The sequence below is a fragment of the Choloepus didactylus genome, chromosome 2 (genome assembly GCF_015220235.1).
Source record: "Choloepus didactylus isolate mChoDid1 chromosome 2, mChoDid1.pri, whole genome shotgun sequence".
NCBI classification, from domain to species: domain Eukaryota; kingdom Metazoa; phylum Chordata; class Mammalia; order Pilosa; family Megalonychidae; genus Choloepus; species Choloepus didactylus.
Window position 1 is genome coordinate 242,069,920 of NC_051308.1, and position 25,381 is coordinate 242,095,300.

The following is a 25,381-nucleotide window of genomic DNA, read 5'->3' on the forward strand; positions in this document are numbered from 1 at the left end:
TGGAGTAGCCTCCTCCTCACATGAAGTCAAGGGGAAATGGTGATGACCTGGTACCTGCAGCTTTGGTCATTTGGCTAAGGTCCTCTCTGCCAGGTGGCACACTCTATTCTTCGGAAGCAAGCCACCAGGTTCAGCCCGCACTCAAGGGGAGGGGAGTTAAGTGCCACCTCACGGATGGCAGAGCATCTACATATATTATTTGGAATTTTCCTGTAAGGAAGATTTGGCCTTCTTCATTTAGTTGTTTATTCAATTATTTATTTATGTCAGTAGGGCGCGTGTATATTTATTTTATACCTTGGGTTATAATCCAATACTATGTTTATTTTCTTGCTTAAATTGTTCCAATTTTTTTGGTCCCTGGGAGCTCTTTCAGGCTGGCTCCTATGTCCCTGTGACACGCCCTCATCCTTTATTATTCTTGTACTTCCTTACTTTCTGGAGTGATAAGATGCCACAGGCTCATCTTTTATTTTCCCTGTTCCAGGCCTAGAATCAGCTGCTTCTCCAAGGAGCCCTGGTTCCTTTTACTGGATAATGGTATCTAGAAATCAAGATCTGGGTGCTGGGTGAGCTCATTGCTACTGGGGTTTCATGCTTCTAGGCCTTCTCAGCAGACAGAGCCAGGAAATACATGTATGTATAATAACTCACAAATGCAAACATAGCTACAATTACTCTATCTGCCTGTTTATGAAGATAAACATGATTTCATACTTATGTCTCCAATTCTAATACAGAAACAGTGTTCATTCTGACCATCTAGGAGGGCATTTTAAACATAGAAATGATGATGATGAAAGTAACTTGAACTCTCACAGTAACATTAAGTAATACAGTAATGTATACTAAGCCAATATATTAGATGCTGAGAAGAAATATTATTGACATATTAAAGTGAAAAAAAAAAAAAAAGAAACAGAAAGGCCTAATTTTTTCTGTATTTTAAAAGTTGAGGAACAGGACATACTACAGTAATATATCCAACTACCTTCTTATACTTGTACGAACCTACCAGTTCTTAACAGTTTTCCAGTGATATTAGAAAATTTAAGTATAAAGAAAATATACTCACTATCCCAGAAGGAGCTTTGAGTAGTACAAAGATCAAGCAAGAGTAGACGAAAAACATTTCCAACCAGCCAGTGGCCCCCAAGTAGAGGAACGGTTAGTCTGGGGCCTCACGTCTCCTTTCCTCAGCTGTTTGCCCTGCACAGCCCCCGTTTAGGGTGTTATGCAAAGTGTCACACAGCACAGCAGCAGTCAGAAGTCATGTCTTCATCTCTTTGATAGGAGTTCTTAACCCTCAAAGGGACTCATTTTTAAACGTCTCTAACATTGACTTAAACTTTAAAAATTCCTAAGCAGTACAAAACTTTTCAAGGCAGAGAAAATTTCATGAAATCAGACACCCACCATATGTCCTAAGCTTAGAACGTTTGGGATTTGCTGTTATAAAAGCGGAGAATTCCAAATGTTTGGGCATCTGAGGAAAAGAAAATGTCTATGGCAGGAAACCAACTACTTGCCAGCCTTCCCCAGCTCTCAGTAGTCAGTGGCACCTGCCACTTCCTCCAGACCATGTACAACTCACTTAACAACTTGCAACATAATTAATTTTCATGGCTCTACTGAGCAATACAACATGAGGCAGTACCTGACCCTATATTGATAATCTGGCTAAAAAATAAAATAAAATAAAATAAAATAAAAAAATCTGACTCTTTGATCTACAAAATAAAGTTTAAACTCTTCGGTGGGATATGGAATCCTCTTTCCCACCTGGCCAAGGCTACTTGTCCAGGATTCTCTCATCACTCACTGTTCTCCAAACCCACCTGGAATAATTTTGTACCCCACTGAGCCCTTGCTAATGAGGCCGTTTCCCCCTTTTCCATGTCCACCTGATGAGCTGCTTGTTCTTCAAAGTGTGGCTCAAACATCACACCTTCTTCATCAGCAGCAGCAGCCACCATTTGCTGAGCCTCTGCAGTGGCCAGTCTTCATGTATTATTACTATTCTTCAAAATAACTCTGAAAGATTTCCCTCTTCGTTCTACAGATCAGGAAGCTGAGCCTCAGAAAATGTGTTACTTATCCAAGGCCATAGAGCTTGTAATGATCAGGATAAACCATCCATGTCCTGCCCTGTGTCCAAATACTGTTTAGCAAATGAATGCAGTTATTTGTCTATACATGTCTAGGTGGTGAGTTTTTTGAAAACAGGAACTTTGTCTTGTATCCTTGGCACAGGATACAGAGAGGGCATTGAGTCAATGCAAAGGAATATTTCCTCATTATGTTTTCTGGAAGCCAGTTTATTGAAGAGATTGTCTAAAAGCCTGGGGCAAAAACTCTGAACCACCTCCACTAGCCACAGTGGCCTCCAATGTGCAGTTTTATCACCTGTTGCAGTGGAAGACAGAGTTTCCAAAATGGTCCAAACCCAATGGACCGACTTGAAAAGCAGCACACGAGAAGGCTCTAGGAGTTGACTTGGCTGGACACCACTTCCTTTCAGCTCAGGTAAGGAAATTATGTAACTATGGTGTGTTGGGGAACACTGGCAGACAAACTCTGAGGAATATCTGACTTCTTCAACACACAAACAAGGATCTGACAGCAATGCCACTTCCCTTTAGCCTCTGAGCTTCACGTTAAAATTCCCAGCATTCAGAAATCCCCCCTCTTCACCTTTACCTGGCCATATGGAGTAAGTGGAATCCACAGGGCTTAATGAACCTTAACAAAAGAACCTTAATGAAAGGAATGCCTATAATGAGTTACCAAAGTGGTTAATCAGTCAGATAACCTGTTGTATAAATGTGAAGTTTTAATTGTGCTAACCAAAAGAAACGTTTTCTACAACAGCCTCAGAAAATGCACATGGATTTGAACACCTGAAAATTGGCCAACTAACACTGCAAACAGGAGAACTTGTTATTATAATTGCTTGATCGGAACCACCTCAGGTCTTGCTGCCAGAGTAGAAGAAACAGATTTGCCTTGGCAGGTAAGTGAATGAAGGAGCAATCATGGAATACCATCTGCTATTTTAAAACGCGTTATTTGTAGCTCAAGTGCACATGTGCCCTCCGGTTGCTATTCGGATTGGGCATGAGAGGCCATCTCATTCCATTTACAGCTCTTGGCTGCACTTGCAGGGAGAGCTGATGAAGCAAAAGGAGGCATGACGAACTATTTCTGTAGAGAACTGTAATTGCTGCTCAGGAAGGCTCCTAAATTTTTCAGGAAGCTCAGAGAGACAGGGAAAATGAAGTCACTTAATTCCCTCCCAGAAAAAACAGGGCCACTAGAGTCCATTAAGCTGCTCCTCCCCAGCAAGCCATTTCAGAGGGCCAAGAGCAGAGGAAAGGGTAAGGGCCGGACAGAGATAAGGCACAAGCTGTACCACTCTGGTTTTCCAAAGCAACGGCTAAATTTAGCCTCAGAAAAACTGTCATATTCGTTTTTAAAAACTCTCCAACTCCGTAGCAAAATGCTAGAAAAGGGAATCAGCATTTCTGCTTAGACCGTCTTCATTTGCAGTGATTTGGGGATTCATTTTTCTTTTCCTTGGTCTTTGTTTCACACTGTTCAAAAATTCCAAGTCTCCGCCATGTCCAAAGAAAAAATCATTTAGGAGGCTGCTAAACAACTGAGTAACAGCGATTTGAATGCAAAGTGATACAGAGGAAGCAAGGCAAATCTACAATTGTTTCTCATTTAACAACTTTCAGTACTTGAGCTAGGGGTGGTTGAGGGCAGAAATTTCAAACCCATTTTCCAAGGACACTAAGGCTGATAATCCAAGACCCAAGGAACAACTGAGGAACTCACTATATGAAAACACAGCATTCAACATTTACGAGGACCCCAAATTATACTGGAGCCATTTGTTGTCAATAAAGTAGTGAATCCAACTGGAATTAAAAGTAGTAGAACTGCAACTAGTGTTAAGTGCCAAAGAGATAAAGAACTCTGAGGAAGATTCTGGGTCCACTTTTACAAAAGTAGAATTTTTAAGTTCGCAGAATTTCCAAAAAGCAAATCTGGAGGACACCTTCAGTATACGGTGAAAATAAGAAATGTAAGCATGAATTGAGACATTCTAAAGTAGTAACAGTGAAATGAGTGAACAATGGAGAAGGCACATTATCGTTTATGAGGTTTTTTAAAAAAAAGTGCTGTGATGCATCTTGTGGGTGATGAAAAATCCAACCTGGACATGCAGATGTGACGGTGGAATGAAATTAAAACAGCTCACATAAAGCAAAATGGACAATGAACATCCTGACTGAGAGTGCAAAGACAAATTACGAAATGCACAAGAATTGTCAGAAGGCATGAACACGAATTAAAACAACTCTCATAAAAACACTTAAAGTCCTTTGGGAAGAGCCATGGAGAATCATGGCCAGAAGAGATTCCTCCCACCGGTATTTACTGAGCACCCACTGCCAGGACTGCGAAGGCTCTGGGGATAGAACGAGAGACGAGATGGCTCCAGGAAGTGGGCGAGCCCCAGGGACACAAAATCAAATGAGATATGATCCTTTGTTTCAAGGAACTCCATCTAACATAAATCAATGTAGTGGGCTTTTCCTGTTCACTGCTGAGTCTCCAAGGCCTCCATAAATATGTATTGAGCGAGTGAGTTAATCTTGTCTCTTTGAAATATAAAATGCGGACTTCAAGGAGGACAAGGAAAAGGATATTAGGCAGAAAAAGAGATTTGGTTCCATTAGTCATTTCCATGATGTGCTTTTTTACTGCCAAGTGATTAAAAGCAGTTCCTGCCCTTCTCACACTGTCACCTCTTAACCTAATCCTCCCCTTCTCACACTGTCACCTCTTAACCTAATCCTCCCAAATGCAGCAAGACAGAGCATTTAAAACAAACAAACAAACAAACCACCCAAATGATACCACTGCCTACAAATTCTTACACACAGTAGCTTCTGCCTTGGAAACAGCACACCCGACCACAAGTCAAGGTGGAGACAACGGGGAAAGAGGGGCCAACTCCATTAAAAAGAAAACTATAGTAAAATGGCTTATACGGTCGCTGGGAAACAGAGGTAGAACGGCCCCGGCTGCTTCTAGCTGAGACTGCTAACGTTAATGCTGTTACCTGCTCAGAGCCCCTGGTGGTGTTCAGGATCCAACTTAGGGCCGGGCCGGGAGCCCGGGCGTCTGGTGGGAAGACGCCTTCCCAGCTGCCGCAGCCGCGCGCTCCATACATTACTCAGACATCTGCTGTGGCCGTGCTCTGCTCTCCCAGCTAATTGTAGGGATGCCATCTGTACAGACATTCCCAACTGTCTTGCTAACTTGTGAGAGAGTTAAGATCCAAGTTGTTCCAAAAATATTTTTTTCAGTACCGGATTCTACAGAGAAGGCTTCAGTTCCAGGACTCAAGAAGTTTGTTAACTACAGTAAGAGTTTTTCATAATACTACAAACATCCGGAACAAACACAGATGAAGTCCTTTCCAAATCAACAGCCTGAAATGTATATATTTTCAAAGAAATTGCTGTATTATTTTTAAATATTGGACATATTGGAGGCAAAATATGTCCTAACAGATAAAATGACTGAAGAATACTATTTTACAACTCATCATAGGCCTAGAGAATAAACATTTTTTAAAAAAAAAATCAAATTATACCATCTGTGGTAGTTTAAAGGGGTATGTACCCCAGAAAAGGCCGTGTTCTTTTAATCCATTCCTGTGGATGTAGACCTACTGTGGGTGGGATCTTCTGATTCGGTTATTTCAACTGAGATGCGACCCGCCTAACCTCATTCAAGATGGGTCTTGACCCTCTTGCTGGAGCCCTTTTTAAGAGGATAAAACACACACAGAAGTGAAGAGATGAATTTAAGAGAAGCTCATAGACCCCGGGGAAACCAGGAGAGGACCCATAGAAGCTCAGAGAGGAAGCCACAGACAGAGACACCAGAAGCTGAAGCAACAAATCCAGAGAAGGACCAGCAGGCGTCACTATGTGCCCAGCCATGTGACTGAGGAGCCCAAGCTCAGGGAAACCCATCTTCAGAGAAGGTATCATCCTGTTGATGCCTTAGTTGGGACTTCCCACGGCCTTAGAACTGTACATTTGTAAGCAAATAAATCCCCACTGTAAAAGTCTATGCATTTCTGGTATACTGCATTCCAGTTGCTTTAGCAAAACAAAACACCACTTAAACATTTTATTCAGAAAAAAAAATTATTTCTCTGGGGGAATCACCAGAATTCTCGAAAATTTTTAGCCATTCAGCTTCCCTGTGGTGGTGTCAGGACCCCTGGGGGTGGACCGGGCTCCTAGCTCCACAGGGCACATGAGAAAACGCACCAAGGCCTGCTCTGCATCTCCACCCCTTCAAGTTTACACCAATTCCAAATCCACGATGGCTGAATGAATGTGTGAATTTGGCCAGCATTAACAAGTCCCTTGGACGAGGTGGAAAAACTTCTGGTGCTTCTCCGTGATTTCACACAGTCGTGAGGGTTGTCCTCCTGCTACCCTGACCAAAGTCCCCAAAGTGGGCTTCTTTACTTGTCCTGCTCAGAGTGCAGCTGATCCAAGGGCCCAGGGAGCCATTAGGTCACGGAACGAAGGTTAACCAACCACAACCAACTCAGAGGGGCAGAGGGCACAGACACGGGGTTGCCTCGATAAACTCCTCACGTATACGTATCAAAGTGCAGCTCACTGTCTGCTTTTCCCTTCTCCCCCATCTCATCCCATGCTCCTTTCTCTGCTCCAATCCCTTCTTCCCACTCGTCACTTCTCTCTCTGCCCTCGCTTAACTGGTGACAATCCTGGCATGTCTGTTTGAGGCGGCTGATAAAAATTCTTAATAATAAAGATCGACATTGGTGAAAAATAAGCGTAAAATAAAGCATGGGTAAAGCTGTTATCCAGAAAATACCTACTAACAAATTCTCCAAAATGGTTAAACGTTAGCCCCAAATTTGGCTGAATGTAGCAAATGAGGCAAAAAGAGAGGCAATCACTTTGAAGATCACCATGCGTCAGCTGTTTCGGAGAGCAGGGCTTTCCCCAGAACAAAGATCTGAAAGAAATTCCCCCTACAAGTACCAATGAGAGGGGCACGGTGATGCAAGAGCAGCTTTGACAACATCCGTGCAGTAAAAGCAATACCGGGTTTCAAATGACGCTTATTATTGCTTACTATTAAAGGGACCCGCTGGAGCACCATTTCGTCAAAGCAATTCAACGACAGTCCAGCGTGGAACCAGTACACAGCTCTCTGATGACGTGGTTTAGATGAAAGGGTACTTAGACTCTTCAGAGGAATACATGGCTGTTATTTATTGCTTGCTCTTTCTTGAACAATACTGCATGATCTTAATATTTAAATCTAAAAGTGAGCTGAATGTTTTAAATTTCTCTAAAGAAAAGCTTTCTATATTTAGTTGGTTTTTAGTTGCTTATCATTAAGTAACTCTTAACTGATTTCTCTTCTGCAGGTCAGTGGCCCTTAGTTTCTAAAGTCTTGTTACTGCAATTAAATGTCCTCTCTTCTACCTGTGTTTGGGAATAAATAAATTTGGAGTGTAGCAATGAGGCAGTGTTCTGCACCGATAATTTCTTCCCACAATTCTTGGTGGAAAGAGGAAGCTGCTGCCAGTTTTTTAATCTATTTGACAATAATCACAATAATCAAGTGCACAGTCAGCCCCGTTTACAATTTTGCACTCCAAAGTCTTTGAGCAACTCCGGAGTGACTGCCCATACTTCTTGGTTAATAGCCCTATGCCGATATAAAATGTACGGATGTGAGGAATTGAGGATATTAGACAAGCTGGACTTCCCTTATCAGGAAAAAACCCATTACAGTGATTCTTAATCTTTTTGCTCATGGACCCTGTGACAATGATGAAAGCTTTAAACCCTTGTAGAAACACAGACACATATAAAATCTCATATTCAATTTTAGGGGGCTCTTAGACCATGGGAGGTCCATGGATTCCAGCTCAGAACTCATTTTGTGGGGACAGTCCGTTGAAGCATTTCCCAAACTGCACTCTACAGAAGTTTCCACAAACCGCTGCTCAGTGAACCATGAAGGCGAACGTGGTTTTGGCAAACCCATTTTGGAAATACTAATTAAATGCAATTAAATAATTTCTTTACCGTAAGGCTTCTCCAAGTCTTAAAATGCAAACGTACACTATGAACTGCTGAGAGGGAGCTAATGGCAGGTGCATTTCCTAAACCTACCTGTCCACAGGAACTTTCTTGTGTGGGGGGCCCCCTACATGCCTTCCCTGTAACTAACTATCCCACAGAAGAGTTCAGGAACTGAAACTAGTCGCAAGAGTACATTTTCTACATAGATGTCCACCGAGCTGGGAAGTTCCTGGTCCACACGCTCCCTGCTTCCTCCTTCACTTACCCGGCTAGGCTTGGGTGCCACCTCCAGCCTGCCACAGACCCTAATAAAGCCGCACGGACTAACGGGGTAGTCAGCGGGAGCCGTCTCTTCCCTACCATCTCCTTTCTTCCTTCTCAGGAGAACCCCTTTCTCTGCTTGTGGTCAGTTAATTCCTTTGACATTATATCACTGCCTCTTCACCCCACATCCTCCTTCCCCTTTCATTGCTCTAACTCTTCAAAATACCCCATTAAAGATTTCTCTCACTCTCTCTTCTTTGTTCCATTTTGGGAATAAAAACGTGATTGTAATTATAATTGATAATAAAAATAACATTAGGGTTATGGTCTCAAGAAACTTACACTACTGACTGGTTTTTTTTTTCCTTTTAAATGGTGACAGCTAGATTTTGTAATTTTAGAGAACCATTTTGAATTCTCTACGAATTAAGAATTTTTACCATAAAAGTTTCCATTAACTGCATTTTTTCTATATACTTAATTTTATTCAAGCACCATCATTTAAGGTATTAAATGTGAAGTTCACTGTGTCATTTGTTTTGGAACACATAAGTGTATGTGTCATAAATTTAATATTATACAGAGTATATAGTTCAATGTTTTACAGTATATATATATGTGATATATACATACAGGCACATTATTTTAATTATTTTTCTCCTGCAAATGTAGAGTATCTGTTAAGGGTTCAAAAAGGTTTTTGCCCCCAGGCTAGCCTGGGAACCTACCTACCATTTGTAGCACTGTTTATCTGTGGAATATTATTCAATTGACTTGTAAACTTTTAGAATATCATCAGTTTTGGACTGGGGACTTCCTATTTTTTATATTATTAGATAGGACATCTTTCACACACACACACACCCAAAAATGCCAGGGGCATTGATTCTGGCTAGAGCAGAATGAATGGTTTCTTTCACCAAAAAAAGATAAAAGGATATTTCAATTAGTTCTCTGCAAAACCAAAGTGTTTGATATTAAGGACATAAGTTATATTTTCTGAAAATGGTTCTAGGAACTGTTAGCACCCATGTAAAGGTTCACTAAAGGGTTACAGGTTCTGGTATCTCATTTAAAATACGACCAAGAGAATAAAAACATGGAGTAAAGCCTTATTATGAGTTGCTGCAGTTTCAGAATGAAAGGTGCTTTTTTTAGGAATATAACAATCAAGGCTAAAGGTAAAAAATTATCCTTCCTCCACAGCAAGCCTGCCCAGTATCCACGCTCCCTTCTCTGGAGCCGGCACCTTGGTCCTCCTTGGGGAGCTACTCTGTCTCATCCTCAGTTCAGGCAGGGACTCAGGTAGGGACTCAGGTGGGACTGCTGACCTCAGGGGTAGGTGTAGAGCCGCCTTGCTGGTGAGGTACCACCCCCCTTATCAGGTGACTGGACACAGGACTCAAGCTGGGCCAGCAGGAGACAGAACAGTTCCTGGAACTGCCGGGAAAGAAAAGCTGCCTTCCTGGAGACGCTTGCCAAATTAGCAGAATGTAAGCCTGGAGCTTTGAGGGGGGCGTTGTGCTACCACTTGGGGAAACCCTGCCTGAGAATAAAATCAACAAAGAAGAAAGCAGTGCCAAGGGAGGGAGAGACAGATTCCCAATGACATCGCGTGAGCACCTGGAACCGGCGTACCTGAAGGTAAGTCCAGGGCTGTACTTCATACATAAGCCACTTTGAACTGAAATTGTTACTTGCAGCTGAAAGTGGTCCAAGGTCAATCCATTAACTGAAAGGTGGATCCTTTTGTTAAATAAATATGGGAAAGTTCTACTTCCACTTACAAATTAAAAATAGTATTAAATGCCATTAAATATACATTAGTGATAGTATATAAATTGTATTAGAATCCCTCTATAAAACAAGGGCTAAATTATGGAAGAAATAAACTGAAATGCTTATTTGAAACATTTTTATTACCAAAGAAATCAGAAAAAGTATCTTAACTTTTTCAGGCCTTAATATGCTGCCAAATGCAAATCCTCTGCCACAACAACAGATGCACCCCACAGAAGAGAAAGGCTACAGAATATCAGAATTAAAGAGAACTCAGAAATTATCTGGCCCTGGGGCTTTCAAACTTTGACTGTGGCTCACAGAAAGAAATACAACCCAGTACACACACGCATACAAACACACACACCTGTATCTGAAACAAAAATTTCCCAAATTGATACTTACCCTCACTATGTGCAGTGCACTGTGATTTTTTTAAAAACAGAACAACAACAAAAAAACAACTGATGATGACCCACTAAACTGATTTCCTGCACCACTAGATCCAGAGATATTAGGTGATTTATCTAAGATTTCCCATTTAGCTAGTGGTAGAGCAGAAAGAAAAAACTGGTCCTCTACCCTACTATACTATACTAAAGCCAACAGCTGTCATGTAAACATTCCTACACAGCCAGCTTCCGGCTAATCCTAAGAAATGTGGAAAGATGATTCAGGTGTCAGGCCTGGACAATTTACACTGGGACAGTCCAAGACTTTTAGGGCCATCTCAAGACCACTTAAGTGAAAACCCAAATCTACAAGGGACCTTGAGCTGACGTGAACTGGAGCGTGTGTAGGGTTGGAGACTGAACCTAATGCATGAAGTAGGGACAGAATCAGGTCTGTTTCAGGCTTGAAGAAACAAGTTCTCATTAGTATCACCGTGCTAAAGATAATCTATGTCAACTAACAGTATTTGTGAGGCTCCGACTCCGGATTCCGTTATGCCAAGTGGCAGGGGGTGAGGTAGCACAAGTGCCTCCCCCAAGCCCTAAGGAGCCTATTGTGGGAAGTGAAGCAGAGGCTTCCTTAAAGAGGGAAGACTTCAGTTAGGCCCGGGGAACAGCACAGAGGAGGAGGTGGAATTCAGCACCAGGTGTGGAACAGGGATAAGTACCCCAGCCTGAGGGCAGTGGGGGACTCCTGCTGAGAAGTTGGAGGGAAGGGGGAAGATGGCTAGAAGAGTGAGCACAGATTTGGGGGGTTGTGAAAGTCAGGGGAAGAAGAAAAGTAAAAGAAAAAAAAAACCATTCAATGCTTATTTTGGGTGGTTGATAAATGTTAATTTAATATATTTGGAGAAATTTATTTACATTATTTACCTTTACTTTCCATATTACAAAAACACCATACAAGGTCAGCATTAGTAGTTTAGCTCCTATAAACATTTGCCCTGGTTAAATTCCTCCCATACTTTACCTTCTCTAATTAATATTTAATTTTTAGTTATAATTTGCTTAACAACCAATAAAAAAAAAAAAAAAAGTGTTGACTCACGGATTGCTCCATGAGTTCTATGTCTAAAGTTACGCTTTATTTTCAGTGCTCACAAGACAATGTCAAAATTAAGCAAATTTTAGGCACCACGATACTTTTGAAACTAAAACTGCATTTAGCATACAAAAGGAATTTTACTGCCTCCTGCCCTCAACTCCCCTCCATTAAAATACAGCCCTTATTTACATGGAACCACCCCATGTTTTTACTGAGCCACGTGCTACATCATTTCTATACTGCCTGGGGGCAGGGGGTGGGGGGCCTGGGGGATGAGAGCAACTATTTTCTTGTCCACCAAGCAAACCAAAACTTTTTCCCAGTGCTTGCAGTGTCTTAACCCACTTCTAAGCACATCAGAGAATAGCAAAGAGAAGAAGAATTTCAGGAAAATTCACTTAGGAAGAGAAGACCTTCACCAATGATCTTCAGATGCAAGTTCAATATCCTCATGGCATGAAATTATAGTACCTACCGGTGTCACCCAGCAAGCTCATAAGCTCTTCCTAGTTGGTAAATGTGACTAATACTAGCACGTGGACTTAAATGTGGTTCAGTACATCTCACCTGGATTTCTTTCCAATCATCAATTAAAGTTAATTGATGCTGTCAGACCGTGGGGGGGGGAATATATATATATATATATATATATATATATATATATATATATATATATATCATCATCTAAAAACAAAATCAGCCATGCATTGCTTATTGTACAACTGCAGAGAGCCCAGTATGCAGTTTGTGGCCTATCTCTAGAAAGCACAAAAAGATTTTGGGGGATGAATATCATTTACTAACTTCATTACTACCTCTATCTCACTTTCCTGTACCCTCACTTTCCTTTTGCCTAATCCTTTTTCATTTCATCTTATTTTCATTTTCTCTTGCTTTACTGTGCAATACGTACTTCCGTAAACTCCCTCCAATCACTTTTTTGAAAAAGGTGAGGCGCACTCAAACCACAGCATACACGTGTGCCAAGAGTTTTTTGGCAAAGGAATATTTTTCTGAAATAAACTCCCAAATATTCAGCTTATTCACTGTGACAGGATGCCACAACTGATGTTTAATAATGAAGACTTAGCACCACTCAGAGAATCTCCTTTTGAAAAGATCGATGGAGTACAAATACTAAACCACTTTAAGTCACAGAAAGCAAAGCCCTTTATCCATGAGAAGACATAGAAGGCATGCAAAGAAAGACTGGGGGGAAGGATGGAGAGCTATACATTGCCCAGAAGTAACTGTTAAGAAAGAATAAAGGACTTCCAGAAAACCACAGCACCAGCTAAAGAACAATGTCAAGGCTTTTAGCCAAAGACAAAATGGTCTTTATTGAGCTTTCTGTGTGCTACCTAAAGTTCTGTTTCAAATAAATGTATCAATGGTTCTCCTTAAAAAAAAATTTTAAAGGCAGCCTACAAGCACCATTCTATCACTTCAGAAACTCACAAGACCAATCAACAAGATATTGAGAAAATCATGAGAGTTCCTAAAGGAAACTCTAGATCCCAGGAATTTACATGTGCCAGAAGACAACTGATCTTGAGTTGGACACTTGAATCTTAGCCACCAATAACGGCTTCGCATCTCCTTGTAAAAACCCGAGAATGTCCACCTTAAACGTTCACTCTAAACCAGTTCTTTAATGTCTTCACTCTCTTTCCTTGTGAAGTCAAAAATTCTCATTTCCACCTGTTATCCATGTTCTCTAGGACAGTCCAACATGAAGATACTGCTGCAATGAAAGCTGTTAGGGCCAGGAAGGCCCAGCAGAATCCTAAATAGAGGACCAAAGAAAAGCCTGAAATAATGTCTGTGCAGCAGAAAAGCTGATAAAACCCATAAGTAATACAATATAGTTATTAGCTAACTATATAATCAGAATCAAGCTCCCTTAGGAATTCACAGCAGTCCTCTGCTTGTTTACACCACTGAGCTAAATTTATCTGGGAAATGCATATCACTTAAGTAAATGCTATTTTCAAGAACATTAAACATTATTACTCCCTAAATCTCATATAAAGAAAAAAAGAAACAAGCTTATGTTATCATCTAATTCTTGTCTTAAAATAATAAATACTTTTCCTATAAACACACAGGGAGAAATGCCACTGCTTGGGTAATGGTTTCTCTATCTAACACAGCTTCTGCACAGAAACTCCCAACCGTTCCTTTAGGCAACAAGAGAAAAGGGCTCGTTTACAAACAGCCAGACATTTTACCAATAGACTACAAAAATTCTTGGGAACACAATTCTAAAATTTCAAGTTTGGTCCTCAATCATAAACAAAAAATAATGCATTTAACCAAGCAAATACATAAGGCACTTCTGTAATTATCTGAGCACATCTCACATTTACTGAACCTGCTTTCCTAACTAGAAACTTCAGGTTAGTCCACAGAAGTCCCTTTAAACTTAGTTGGCAAAGTACAAAACAGACTTTAACATTTTCACCTTTCCTACTGAAGCAAGTGATCAAGAAGATAATTTGCAAGAGTACAGTAGTTTTAGAAAAGTGTGCCTAATTTGTAGAGAAATTGTTTTGGTGCCTGCAGTAATGTACAGAGATCGAAAAAGTCTCCAACATTTGCAGCCCGTCGGTGCTCCCCGTAACGCCGTGCAACACCTACGAAATCAAATCGTGAGAGAGAGATCCTACAAATGCAAGAAGGGCAAACAGCGTCGATTCCAGCCTATTCCGAGAGCGGATGATGAAGCCTCTCCTGTCACCGGTCTGCATGTCGGCAAAGCTCTCAGGAAGTTCTTCCAAACCTTTCGTGTCCGAACTCCATCAACTTTTCCCACCGCACTCTACGCACGGATTAATAAAACACCCTTTCCCGTCACTGGCCTCCAGGAAAGGCAGGCTTCCACCGCCTCCTACCGCAGAGGCGCACCGGGGCCCAGCGCTGCGCGGTCCCGGCTGTCCAGGCCCCTCTGGCGGGTCCAGCGGCCGGTCCCCTTTCCCCTGGCGCGGAGGAAGACACAACGGGCCCAGCAGCGGACGCCGGGGATGTGGGCCAAGGGAAGCCGCGAGAGGGAGCGCTCGTTCGGAGAAGCGGGCCACCAAGCCGCGCGCCTTGCAAACAAAACCCAGCCGGCGGCGCTGCGCTCTCGGGCCGCCGCCGCCCCCGGGGCCGTCCCGCTCGCGCACACCCGAAGAGCACCCCCGCGCGCCCGAGCCCGGGCACCTCGCGCGGACACTGCGCACACGCCCGGTCCCCGCCCCGCCCCCGCCCCTCGCCCGCCCGCCCCGCCACGGCCACTCCCCGGCCCCGCGCGCGCGCCTCCAGGCCCCACCCTCCCAAACACGCTCTCCGGACACGCGCGCCCTCTTACACGCGCGCCGCAGACACACCTGCCCCCGGACGAGCACGTCCCCTTACACACACGCTTCTCAGACACGCACGCCCAAAACAAGTGCGCTCTGCAGACACGCTCGCCCCAAACACGCACCCCCCCCAAACGAGAGCGCCCCCATTCACGCGCGCCCGGCAGACGCACCCGCCCCCAACCAATGCACCCTGACACGCGCGCCGCAGACACGCGCGCCCCGAAACACGCTCCCCAAACACGCGCCCAGAAACGGTGGCTGCCCAAACACTTACTCCTCCAAACACACCCTCACTCCTCCCACGCTCGCTCCGTACACGCGTGTTCTGTCACACCCACTCGGCCCGCTCCCTCACACACTTCTTCACGCAAACACGCGCGCTCCCCCACGCCCTCGCGCCTCAGACACCGTCCCCACTCGCTCCAGAAACACGCGTGTTCGCCCACGCCCACTCGAACACTTACTCCACCCCACACTCGCTCCAGAAACTCGCGCCTCCCGCTCACACCCAGCCCTCCACTCACGCATCCGAACACTCCCTCCTCCCCACACGCGCGCTCCTCCCACACCCGCAGCCGCTCACATAAACACGCGTGTCCCTCACACGCCCGCCCCCGGCCCCGCCCCCGGCCCGCCCCCCGGCGCCCCGCGCCCGCCGCTGCCCGCGCTCCCCGGCCGGGCCGCCGCCCTCGCCCTCGCCCGCCCGCTCAAGCACGCCCCTCCGCCCGGCCGCCTCGCCCCCGCCGCCACACGCACACTCACCCGGACTTCGGGAGCGCGGCCGCAACTCGGGCCAGGCTCGCGCCAAGCCGCCTCTTTCTTCTTCTTCCGTCCCGCCCGTCCCGGCCCGACCAGCGCAGCCCAGCCCGGCGCGGCCCGGCCCCGAACCCGCTCAGCTCCACACACCGCAGCTGGAACGACTCGCTCGGCTCCGGGTACCGCTGTCTCCCCGCCACAGCCCGAGTGCGCCGCCCGGGCCAATGGCTGGGCGCGGCGGTGAGCTCACCGGCCTCGACCCCGCCCTCCCGCCGGCGCGGACCAATCGGAGGGCGCGACGTCACCCGGAGCCGGGCAGAGGCAGGTGCGGGGCGCGGAGCCGCTCGGCGCGGGGACTGCGCCAGAACTGCGCCCCGGCCGCGCGCGCTGGACGGCGCCGGGCCGGGCCGGAGGGCGCGGGCGGAGCCGCAGTCCCCGCAGTCCCCGCAGTCCCCGCGGGCGACGGCCCCTGGCGGCGCCTCCCCGGCCCTGGCGCGGTCGCTCGGGGCCCGACCCCGCGCCCGCTCATCCGCCCCGGTTAGGGACACCCGCTAGGGGGGTGGCCCTGGTCCACCTGGGGCAGGGACGGCTCCGAGCCCGACGGCGGGGCCCTCTTCTCCAGGGCGGACGGCTGCAGGAGCGCTCCTCGGGGCCCGCGTGGCGCGGCGGGAGACACGGGGGGACGCGCTCTGGTCCCGGGTTCCCGATCTGCCCGACTCCCGCCCTGCGCGGCGCTCCCGAGGCCCCGCAGCGCCGTCGGGGCCCGCCCGGAGCCCGCGCCCAGGTACCCCCGCGTACCTCGGGGCTCCGCGTACCCCGGCTCGGGCGCCTGGCGCGGCCCTGGCGCGTCCTGTGGCGGCGGCGTCTGCAATGCAGCCGCGGGAGGAGCCGGCGCTGCGGAGGGAGCTGGGGAGCGCGGAGGGCAGGGCGGGAAGGAGGGGGCGCGGCGGACACGGGGCGCCGCCCGGGCCGGCAGACGACCAGAGGAGTTTGGGCAGAGCCCAGGAGGCTGGTGGGCACCGGGCGGGTCCCAGGCGGCGAGTGCGGAAGGGCCTGGGGCGTCGGCCAGGGTGGGGCCGCGGATGTCTCCCCGCGATGGTGACCGGCGGCTCCCCTGGGAGTTCACGAGCGCCCAAGGCTGCCCATTCTGGTGACGCAGGGCTAGACCTTCTTAACTGGAACTCCAGACCCTCCGCCCGCCCTTAGAGTCTAACCTTGATGCCCAAAAGTTCTGGCTCCGGCTTTGCTCACTTGGATACTTGTGCGTAATATCCTCTTCATTGCCAAGGCTCACCGTCTCCAAGCAACCTTCCCAGGCATCCCAACTGGATACCACCACCCCTTTATCCTTTCGCTATAACGCACGAGGTCACACCGTTACTCAGTCACTCCCCCTCCCAACCTACCCCCATCACCCACGGCCTTGAACAGTTGTGATGAGGCCTTTTTTTGCTTCATATTGCCAACCTTTAAAAGTGATTTAAACGGATTATATCCCTGTTCTGCCATCCGGGTTAAAATTTTCAAAGATTAGAATGGACTCTGTTTTTGACCCTACCCAGACACACACAGGAAATAATTTTGCACAGCCCTTAAGCCTTTACAACCAATAACCCATCATTGATAGAGGCCAACTGAAGGGCATCCCCAGCGAGATTGGGCCCCATCCTGGGCCCACATCTCTGAGCCAGGAAAACAAGCCGGGCGTCTGTGATTTCGTTCTGATCCTAAACCTGAGCAAGTCCCTCTCCTGCTCCAAAGCCTGCCCTGGCAAAGACCAAACACCCAAACACATTTCCAGTCCTGCTCCAACAAACCCTTCTCCCCACTGCCATCCCTGCCTCTGTCTACCCTATTCCCGCCACACAGGATCCCTGCCCTTTGTCAACTCCATTTTATCTCTACTAGGGGAACTCCTACCCATTCTGGGCCTGGCCCAAGCCTCCCCACTCTCTCTGCCTTTCCTGACACTCTCAACAGAACTCAACGGGGAGCATCATTGTGTCCTGTCACTGCAGCCCATGGGAAGCCACTGAGCATAGTAGTCAGGGACGCGTGGACTCCGAAGACAAGCTGCCTGGGTTCCAAGTCGGATTCTGCCACTTGCTAGCTGTGCACCCCACTGGCTGTGCCTTCATATCAACGTCACGGGGTGAGAATTTATGAAGCTGATAGATGTAAAGTGCTCATATGAGTTCTGGGTACATAATACACCCTCAATAAAAGTTAGCTATTGTTGCTAGTAGAAGTATAGGGTGGGAGGTGGTGACTGGAGGGGACTGGGAGGGATGCTTCTGGCTTTCTAGTGTTCTGCCCCTGACCTGGACACTAGTTACACGGGCATGTTTGGTTTGTGAAATCTCCTTGAGCAGCACACGTACGATAGGTGCAAATCTATATTATATGCTAATAAAGTGTTTTAAAATAGTAGTAGTTACTAGCTACAACAGAGACTTCTGTGATCTTGAAGAACAGGAACCAAGTTTAACTTATCCCACACCTGGTGCCACGCCGGCCTGCTGTCAGCTCAGCCAGCAGCTGTTGAATTACCCGGGATGGACTGAGAGTGGCAGAGACCACCTGGAGGAGAGGGACTATGAGGGTGACACCTGCCTTTATATTCCTAGATGCAAGGGAACTTGTGATCGATTTGGACCTAGGTTTGGACACCTGGACGCCTAGCTAAAAAGAAGGAACCTCCAGTCTCTTCTGTCTTTCAGTTCTTTTTCCTGGGTTTGTTTACAGGGGCAGGGTTCAGCCCTGGGCATTCCAGCTGCCTGAGGAGGGGCTTTAGGGGGAACCCCTGACCACTCACCTTCCTCCAGCGGCCCCACGTCCACCTGGCACGTGAGGCAGGTGGAAGCATGGCTGCTGAAGCAGAGGAGGCGTTGGCTGTGCCCTAGGGAGAGGGTTGGGGGGTCAGCCCCTGGAGCCCTCCTTTCTGCAGGAGGGAAGTCCCTTCTCTCTCCCTCAGTTGGACCCATTTCCCTCCGAGTGGAGGTTTCGTTGGGGTGGGAGGGGCTCCCCCAGCACCTCTGTCCCAGCACCCTCCTTGGGCCTGTGTATGGAAGGTCAGATGGAGCTGGGGCAGTGCTGGGGATAGAATCATGCCCCCCACAAAAGACATGTTCGAGTCTTGATCTGCATTCCTGTGGGTGTGCACCAGTTTGTAAAGAGAACCTCTGAAGATACTGTTATTAGCAAGGTGGGGACTCATTTGTGAAAAGGATCTTAGATAATCCTATTTAATGAGGCCAAATTGAACCAGGGTGGGCCTTCATCTGTATGACTGGAGTCCTTTTAAGGCAGAGAAAATTTGGATGCAGTCAGTCAGAAGAAGCCAGAAGTCAGAGAAAGCCACAGGAGGGGACTAAAAACACCATGTGATAGTGGCAAAGCTGCGAGCCAAGGAACCCCAAGGATTGCGGCCAGCCAACACCAGAATGCTATGGATTCTGGGAGAAAGCATGGTCTGCCGAGACCTGGATTTTGGACTTCTAGGTTCCAAAGCCATGAGATAATAAATTCTTGTTGTTCAATTTGTCACAGCAGCTCTGGCAAACTAAGATAGGTGGAGTCAACTGGATCCTTCTGAAGCGAGCTCAGAGCATGACAGCATGCTAGAACAGAACTCCTGCAGGGTGTTGTTCCTCATGGATAGGAAATGGCAGAGTAAGCCATGCATGTGATTCAAGCAAATTATTACACTGGATTGTGATGGGGCTTTGAATATGCCCAAGTTGTTTTTCAAAAAAGAGAATTTTTAAATTCCGCTTGGCAGCACAGGAAGGGCTCAGGGAATAGAACTGTAAGTGTCACCATCACCTTGGTGTCTACTGCCTTCACAATATGCTCTGGGAACTTTTAGAGTGGCAGAGTCTTTGTTGTCATGGTTAAGCCCCTCTGCTGTTAAAATGTGCTCACCTTCCCTGAAAGCCCAGGAGCTGTACGGTGAGGGAGGTGGCTGGGACCACTTAGGCACTGCCAGTAATCCATGCACAGATCAAGGACAGGTGCCTCCAACTAAATCCTATTTTGCAGCCATTCAGGAGAAGCTGGAGCAAGAGGACGTCTTCAGCTGAAGAAGTCACGAGTCCCACTCAACCCAGCCAGAACTGCATCATTCTGTTCTAGGTCCAACATGGAAAAGGTGGTGCACCCTTCATAAGTCTGACGGGTGTTTTAAGTCCAATAAGCAGATGCCGCCTGGGGAGAGGGAAAGACCACACTCTTCCTCTCAGGGTGGGAGCTGCCATCAACACCATCATCATCACCGTCACCAACGCCACCACCACCACCACCATCACCATCCCATCATCACCACCACCATCACTAGCATTATCATCATCATCACCACCACCATCATCACCATCATCGGAATTATCACTGTCATGCTATTTTCTGAGCACTAAGTTCTTTACATATATTAATTTCTCTTATCTTCCCAACAAGCCTATGTGGAAGGTGCTACTATTATCACTGCTTTACAGAGAAGGAAACTGAGGCACAGTGAGGTTAAGATGTTTGCCCCGGACTGTGGACTAGTGAGTAGCAGAGCCCCTCATCTCTCCAGAGCTGGTGCTCTCAGCCACCTCTCTGTTCAGTCTCGCATGTGAGCTAGAGGCACAGAGTCCAGAATGGACACAACCAGGTGTAATGAGCAGCCCCAGACAGGGCGTGGAGCCTCATTACCCAAAAACCAGGTGTGGCTGCTTTGGCTGGCCAGGCCACTGCCCCTTCTGTCTCATGCCTGTCAACGTGATGCCCACTCTTGGATCTCAGGGGTCTGGGTGGTACATCTCAGGCATCCTCAAGGAGACAGGTCATGTTGGACTTGAGGGCCCTCTAATTTGGACCGGCTTAGCCAACCTGTACCTAGGACTTATTTGGATAGAAGCCTAAACCCATAGAGGGTGAGGAGCCCAGTGGCTGGGCATTCTGCTCAGAAGTCAGAACGGCCCGGGCTGGCTCTCAGGGCTGCTGTTTCCCAGCTCTGAGGTCTGGAAAAGTTAAGTTCTCTAGGCCTCTCTGACCTCACCTGTAAAATGGAGGTGATACTCTGGCAGCATCACCATAAGGCCTCAAAGAGAAGGTATTTGTGAAGTCCCTAGCACAGTGCCCAAAAGGTGGTAATGCCCCATCTTAGCTAAACCAAAAGGCAAGCAAACCAGTCCACACCTTGGTCAAGAGAGTGGGAAAGCTCAGACACAAGTGGCCATACTCCAGCTGAAGGCCCTGGAATGGGTTCCTGAGTCACAGGCACCTGTGGGGTCTCAGAGGGTGGGTCAAGGGCCTTGGAAAAAGCCCTCCTGCCAGGGATGAAATCCCCTTCGAGTAGGCCTTGCTCTTTGTGGAAGCATGAATCCTGTACTTCTACACATCTCTTCCCTGGGCTAAGGGCTCATAGACCCTCGTGTGCAGAGCTTGTGGGGGGCCATGGCCTCCTCTGTGGCTCTCTGTTCAAGGCTGCGCCTGCCAAACCAGGGCCTGGCCACCCTAAATCCTTCCCCGACAGTCTTCAGGGTCCGGGGGAGCATGATGGATGCCCACTGGGCTGCAGGTAGCCCTTCCCGAGGCAGGAAAACACAGCCCAGCCTTCAAAGAGGACGCTGGGTGTTCTGCGGCCTGATGGAATCTTGTTTATGAACGAGCATTTTTATCAGAAAAGAGTTTTAAGGTACACTCAAAATGCACTTATGAAGACTGTCAGGGTGTGCTTTCTTATGAAGGAGAGACCATTCACTTCTTACGTGGGCATTTGATTAAAGAGCAAAAGAGAAAATAATGTATTTTCTCATAGGCGACAGTGGAGTGAAAAGACCCAGATATATAAGGTGAAAGTCATTTTGCAATCACCCTCCCCACCAACACACACACACACACACACACACACACACACACACACACACACGCACGCATGCACAGCCACTGTCAATCAAAACCTGAAGGTCCCTGCGGGTTGGTGAAAACGTGAGCTGGAAAGTTCCTTTTTCGGAAAGCAACTAGCTACCACCTGAGAAGAATAAGCCCTGAGGTCATGAGGGAAGGAGTTACACTGTCACCTCAAAGTCTCTGTTACCAATAGGAAGAAGAGCAACCAAAAGGGAAGGTGCAATTATATGCAAATGCACTTTTAAATTACAGCCATCTCACGCAGAGTTCACATCTTTTAGCTCAGGGACAGTTTTAGACACCTTAGGAGCTAAATGCCACTGCAGAGAAAAAAAGTGGCCAAGGAAAAGCACAGACGTGTCACACACACACACACACACAAACACACACACCCTTTCATGGTGCAGCCATACCCCTGTGGAGGCCAGCAACTCACCGCCCCCAGGACCAATCGAGTCAAGCCAGTCCCTGCATGTGGCTCTGCTGCCAGCAGGCTGGAGAGTGAAATCACCTGACTGCTGTCTCCAGGGCGGATCTAGAAACAGCCCTACCCAGTGATCCTCCTGGTTTTAACTCACTTTCAAGTGGCTTGGAAGAATGCCAGGGCCTTTCACAAGGATAAAAGGAGCAGTCCCTCCCTTTCTTACTGGGAATGAAAAAAAACCAGAACACCAGGGGAGGGGTGGTGCAATCAGAGGCCTGGGGCTTTCAGGCTCCCCACCTCCTGCTCCCTGCTCAGAGCTTGCTCTTTCCTGCTGCCTTCCAAGTGAGGGCTGTAAAGGCTTGTGCTAAATGCATTAGACATCTCCAAGTTCCGGAGCGCTGGGGTCCTCAAATGCATCAAGTCCAACCTTGTGGGGCCTTGTCTGCAGCATTTCTGGGCTGTCCCTGCTCAGGGCCATGCCATGTACCCACTTCCCCTGGATTTAGCTGTTGCTGGGTGACTCAGATCAGGCCTTCCGATGTCATACTAGACATCATCAGCTTATAAAATTAAAGCGTTGATGCATTTTTTAATGCCTGAAGAATCACAGTGAATTGTTAACATCTTAGAAAAGGGCCGAATGCTGCATTTGTCTCTTCCCTTTCCCGTACTTTAAAAGGTGCATTACTGAGCAGGAATGCTCTTTGCATTAGCCACCTCCACACCTGCGCCCAGCTGGTTCCCGTGTGCAAGGTCAGACCCATTCCCGTTGGTGGTGGGGGGAAGGAAGAGAAGCGCTGTTGGTGGGCGGCTGCGGAGGAGGGGGCGCTGGTTCTGGGGCTTCTCGAGGCTTCCAGCCCCCCCAACACAGGGGAGGCGGGGAGGGATGGAGGGAGGAGGCCGGGCGGTTCAAAATGGAGCTTCTCGCAGCCCCGCAGCAGCAAATGGAGCCGTCGGGAGAACCCTTTATTGAGAAAAGAATGATGTCTGCGCCAGGGGTGCCGTCTGCAGGATGGAGAAAGGATATGGGTTTGTTTAGAGAGCACCATGGGCTGTGCCATGGGTGAGTAATTTTAAGAGGTGACTGAAATAATATGTTTGAATAATAACCATAATAGTCAAAGGCTCCTGGAATTTCTCATGTAACTTCACATTTAGTTAGACTGATCTGCAATCTCATTCATTTCACATCTCCACCCAGGAAAACGAGTTCGCATGACATTCTCTGCCATAGATCATTTTTCTTGATAAAATGTGTTCTTCAGCTCAAAGGATTGATGAATACTTCACAAACTGTGCAATGCTTTAAAACAACAAAAATCCTCCAACACTCAACTCCACTTCCTCCTTTAATAAAGGTACCAAAAAGAACTTGGTACCTCACCTGGGTCTGCTGGGGTGAGGAGTAGCAGAGCCAGGTGACGGTGGATGAGAGTGGGTGATGGCAGGTGAGGGTGGGTGAGGGCAGGTGAAAGAGGAAGAGCCATTCTGTGTAGTAAAGAATTTACCCTTGCCTCCAGAGAGGGCTGGCCTTTGCACTTGGCTTCTAGAAGGTAATCTCTCAGCCTTTGGAAAGCTATGCCTGACAGGAGGGTCTTGGTTTGCCTGGGTGGCTTGGGTCACCAGATATTCTAACAATATGATTTAGGCTGGGAGCTGACCACACCAGATAGGTAGTCTTGGGGTGAGGGTGGATTGGCCATGCCAGAAAGACCAACAGTGGGATTTAGGGGGTGGGTGGGTGGATGGGTCATGTGCTATCACTTGACCTCCAGAGGGGCTATCAATCATGTCTACGTGATTGAGCCCCAACAAAAACTGAACACCGAGGCCCTGGTGAGCTTCTCTGGTGGACAATACTCTGTATGTATTGTCACACGTAGATGCTAGGAAAGTAATGCTGTCCGAGACTCCTTGGGGAGAGGACAGTGGAAGCTTGGCATCTGGTGCCTTTCTAGAAAATCTGCACTTCACCCCTTGGCTGATTTTAGTCTGTGTCCTTTCCCTGTAATAAACCACAACCAGGTGTAGAGTCTAACCGCTTTCGGTGAGTTTGTGAATCCTTCCTTATCAAACCTAAGGGTGGCCTTGGGGACCCCCAAACGTGCAATTGGCGTTGGAGTTGGAGATGGCCTTGTGCAGACTTTGCTCCAACTATGCAGATGGCTAACTCTTGCACATTCTTTCTACAAATGAATGTAGAAAGTTTTCTCACTCTTGTCCTCTCACAGACTCCTCTAGATTTGGAATCCAGCCCAAGGAGTGCTCATCACACATGGTTGTGTTGTCCAGCTGGCCTCTAGCCCTGGGCCATGAGGTCCTGGGGACGGGGTCATGCTGGTGGATGGTTAAAGCCCTCAGTCCAGCCAAGAGCCTCCTGAGTGGTTGGGGCTCAGCAGTCACCAATGAATGAAAGATGGGTGGAGGTGCTACCTTCTACAAAGTCTGTTTCTTCTGTAGTGATGCATGACCACTTGGGAGGTGAAGCAACCACCTAAGAATGAGAAACTGAGGCCACAGTGCCAAGAGAGAGAAGCATTGCGAGGAATCAGCAAGGTCCTGAAAGGGCAGACTTGGCCCTGGGCCTAGCTGGTGGCTGTCAGTGTCGCTGTCATTCGACAGCGTTTGGATTCAGTGTATGTCATGAGCTGGGTGTGGAGAGGCAGGTTTCCATGGTCCTTGGCTCCACTACTGACTCATTCATTCATTTCCTTCATTCACTTACTGGGCTACGGTGGTACTGGGTAAAGCGATGGGGAGTCACAGAGGGTCAGACAAGGCCCAGAACACAATGCTCGATGCAGTGACCTGCCAAAGACCTGAGCAGCTCAGGAAAGACAATTACCCACCTCTTCCCCCCTTTTCCAACTCCAGTGAGATGAAAGGAGAATTCTCTGACCTCACCTGGTGGCCCCTCAGGAGCTCAGAAGGCAACTCCAGGGCACATTTAGGAAAAAAAAAGGAGCTTAGGGTCAAACTTTTGCATTCTTGTCTTGGGTCACTTGCCTGAAGTTGCCCAGTGACAGGGAGAGAGGAAGGGGTGTGTGTGTGTGACACTGCCTGGTCAGCTCTGGACACCCTCTCCAGCCTGGTTCTGACATCAGGAAGGACATCAGAACTGCTGTAGCCTAGAGCTGAAGTCAGCCAGTCAGGAAGACGATTGCCACAAAGACCCCAATGTGCCACCTGTCCATGCATCTATCCATCCACTCTTCTGTCTGTCCACTACTCTGCCCATCCATTCATCCATCCATCCATTC

The 25,381-nt window shown here is 47.6% G+C and overlaps 1 protein-coding gene across 6 annotated transcripts in view; it reads right to left on the minus strand.

The window, feature by feature from the left end:
* Positions 1–25,381, minus strand: part of CAMTA1 (calmodulin binding transcription activator 1) — a 955,716-nt gene that overhangs the window by 48,536 nt on the left and 881,799 nt on the right. The window contains exon 1 of one of the 6 annotated variants that reach the window (XM_037828628.1): positions 15,812–15,956. The exons of the other annotated variants lie outside the window; for them this stretch is intronic. The gene's annotated coding sequence lies outside the window, so the exon portion shown is untranslated. Of the gene's footprint in view, positions 1–15,811; positions 15,957–25,381 lie in introns of those variants that run through there. 6 annotated transcript variants of the gene reach the window in all.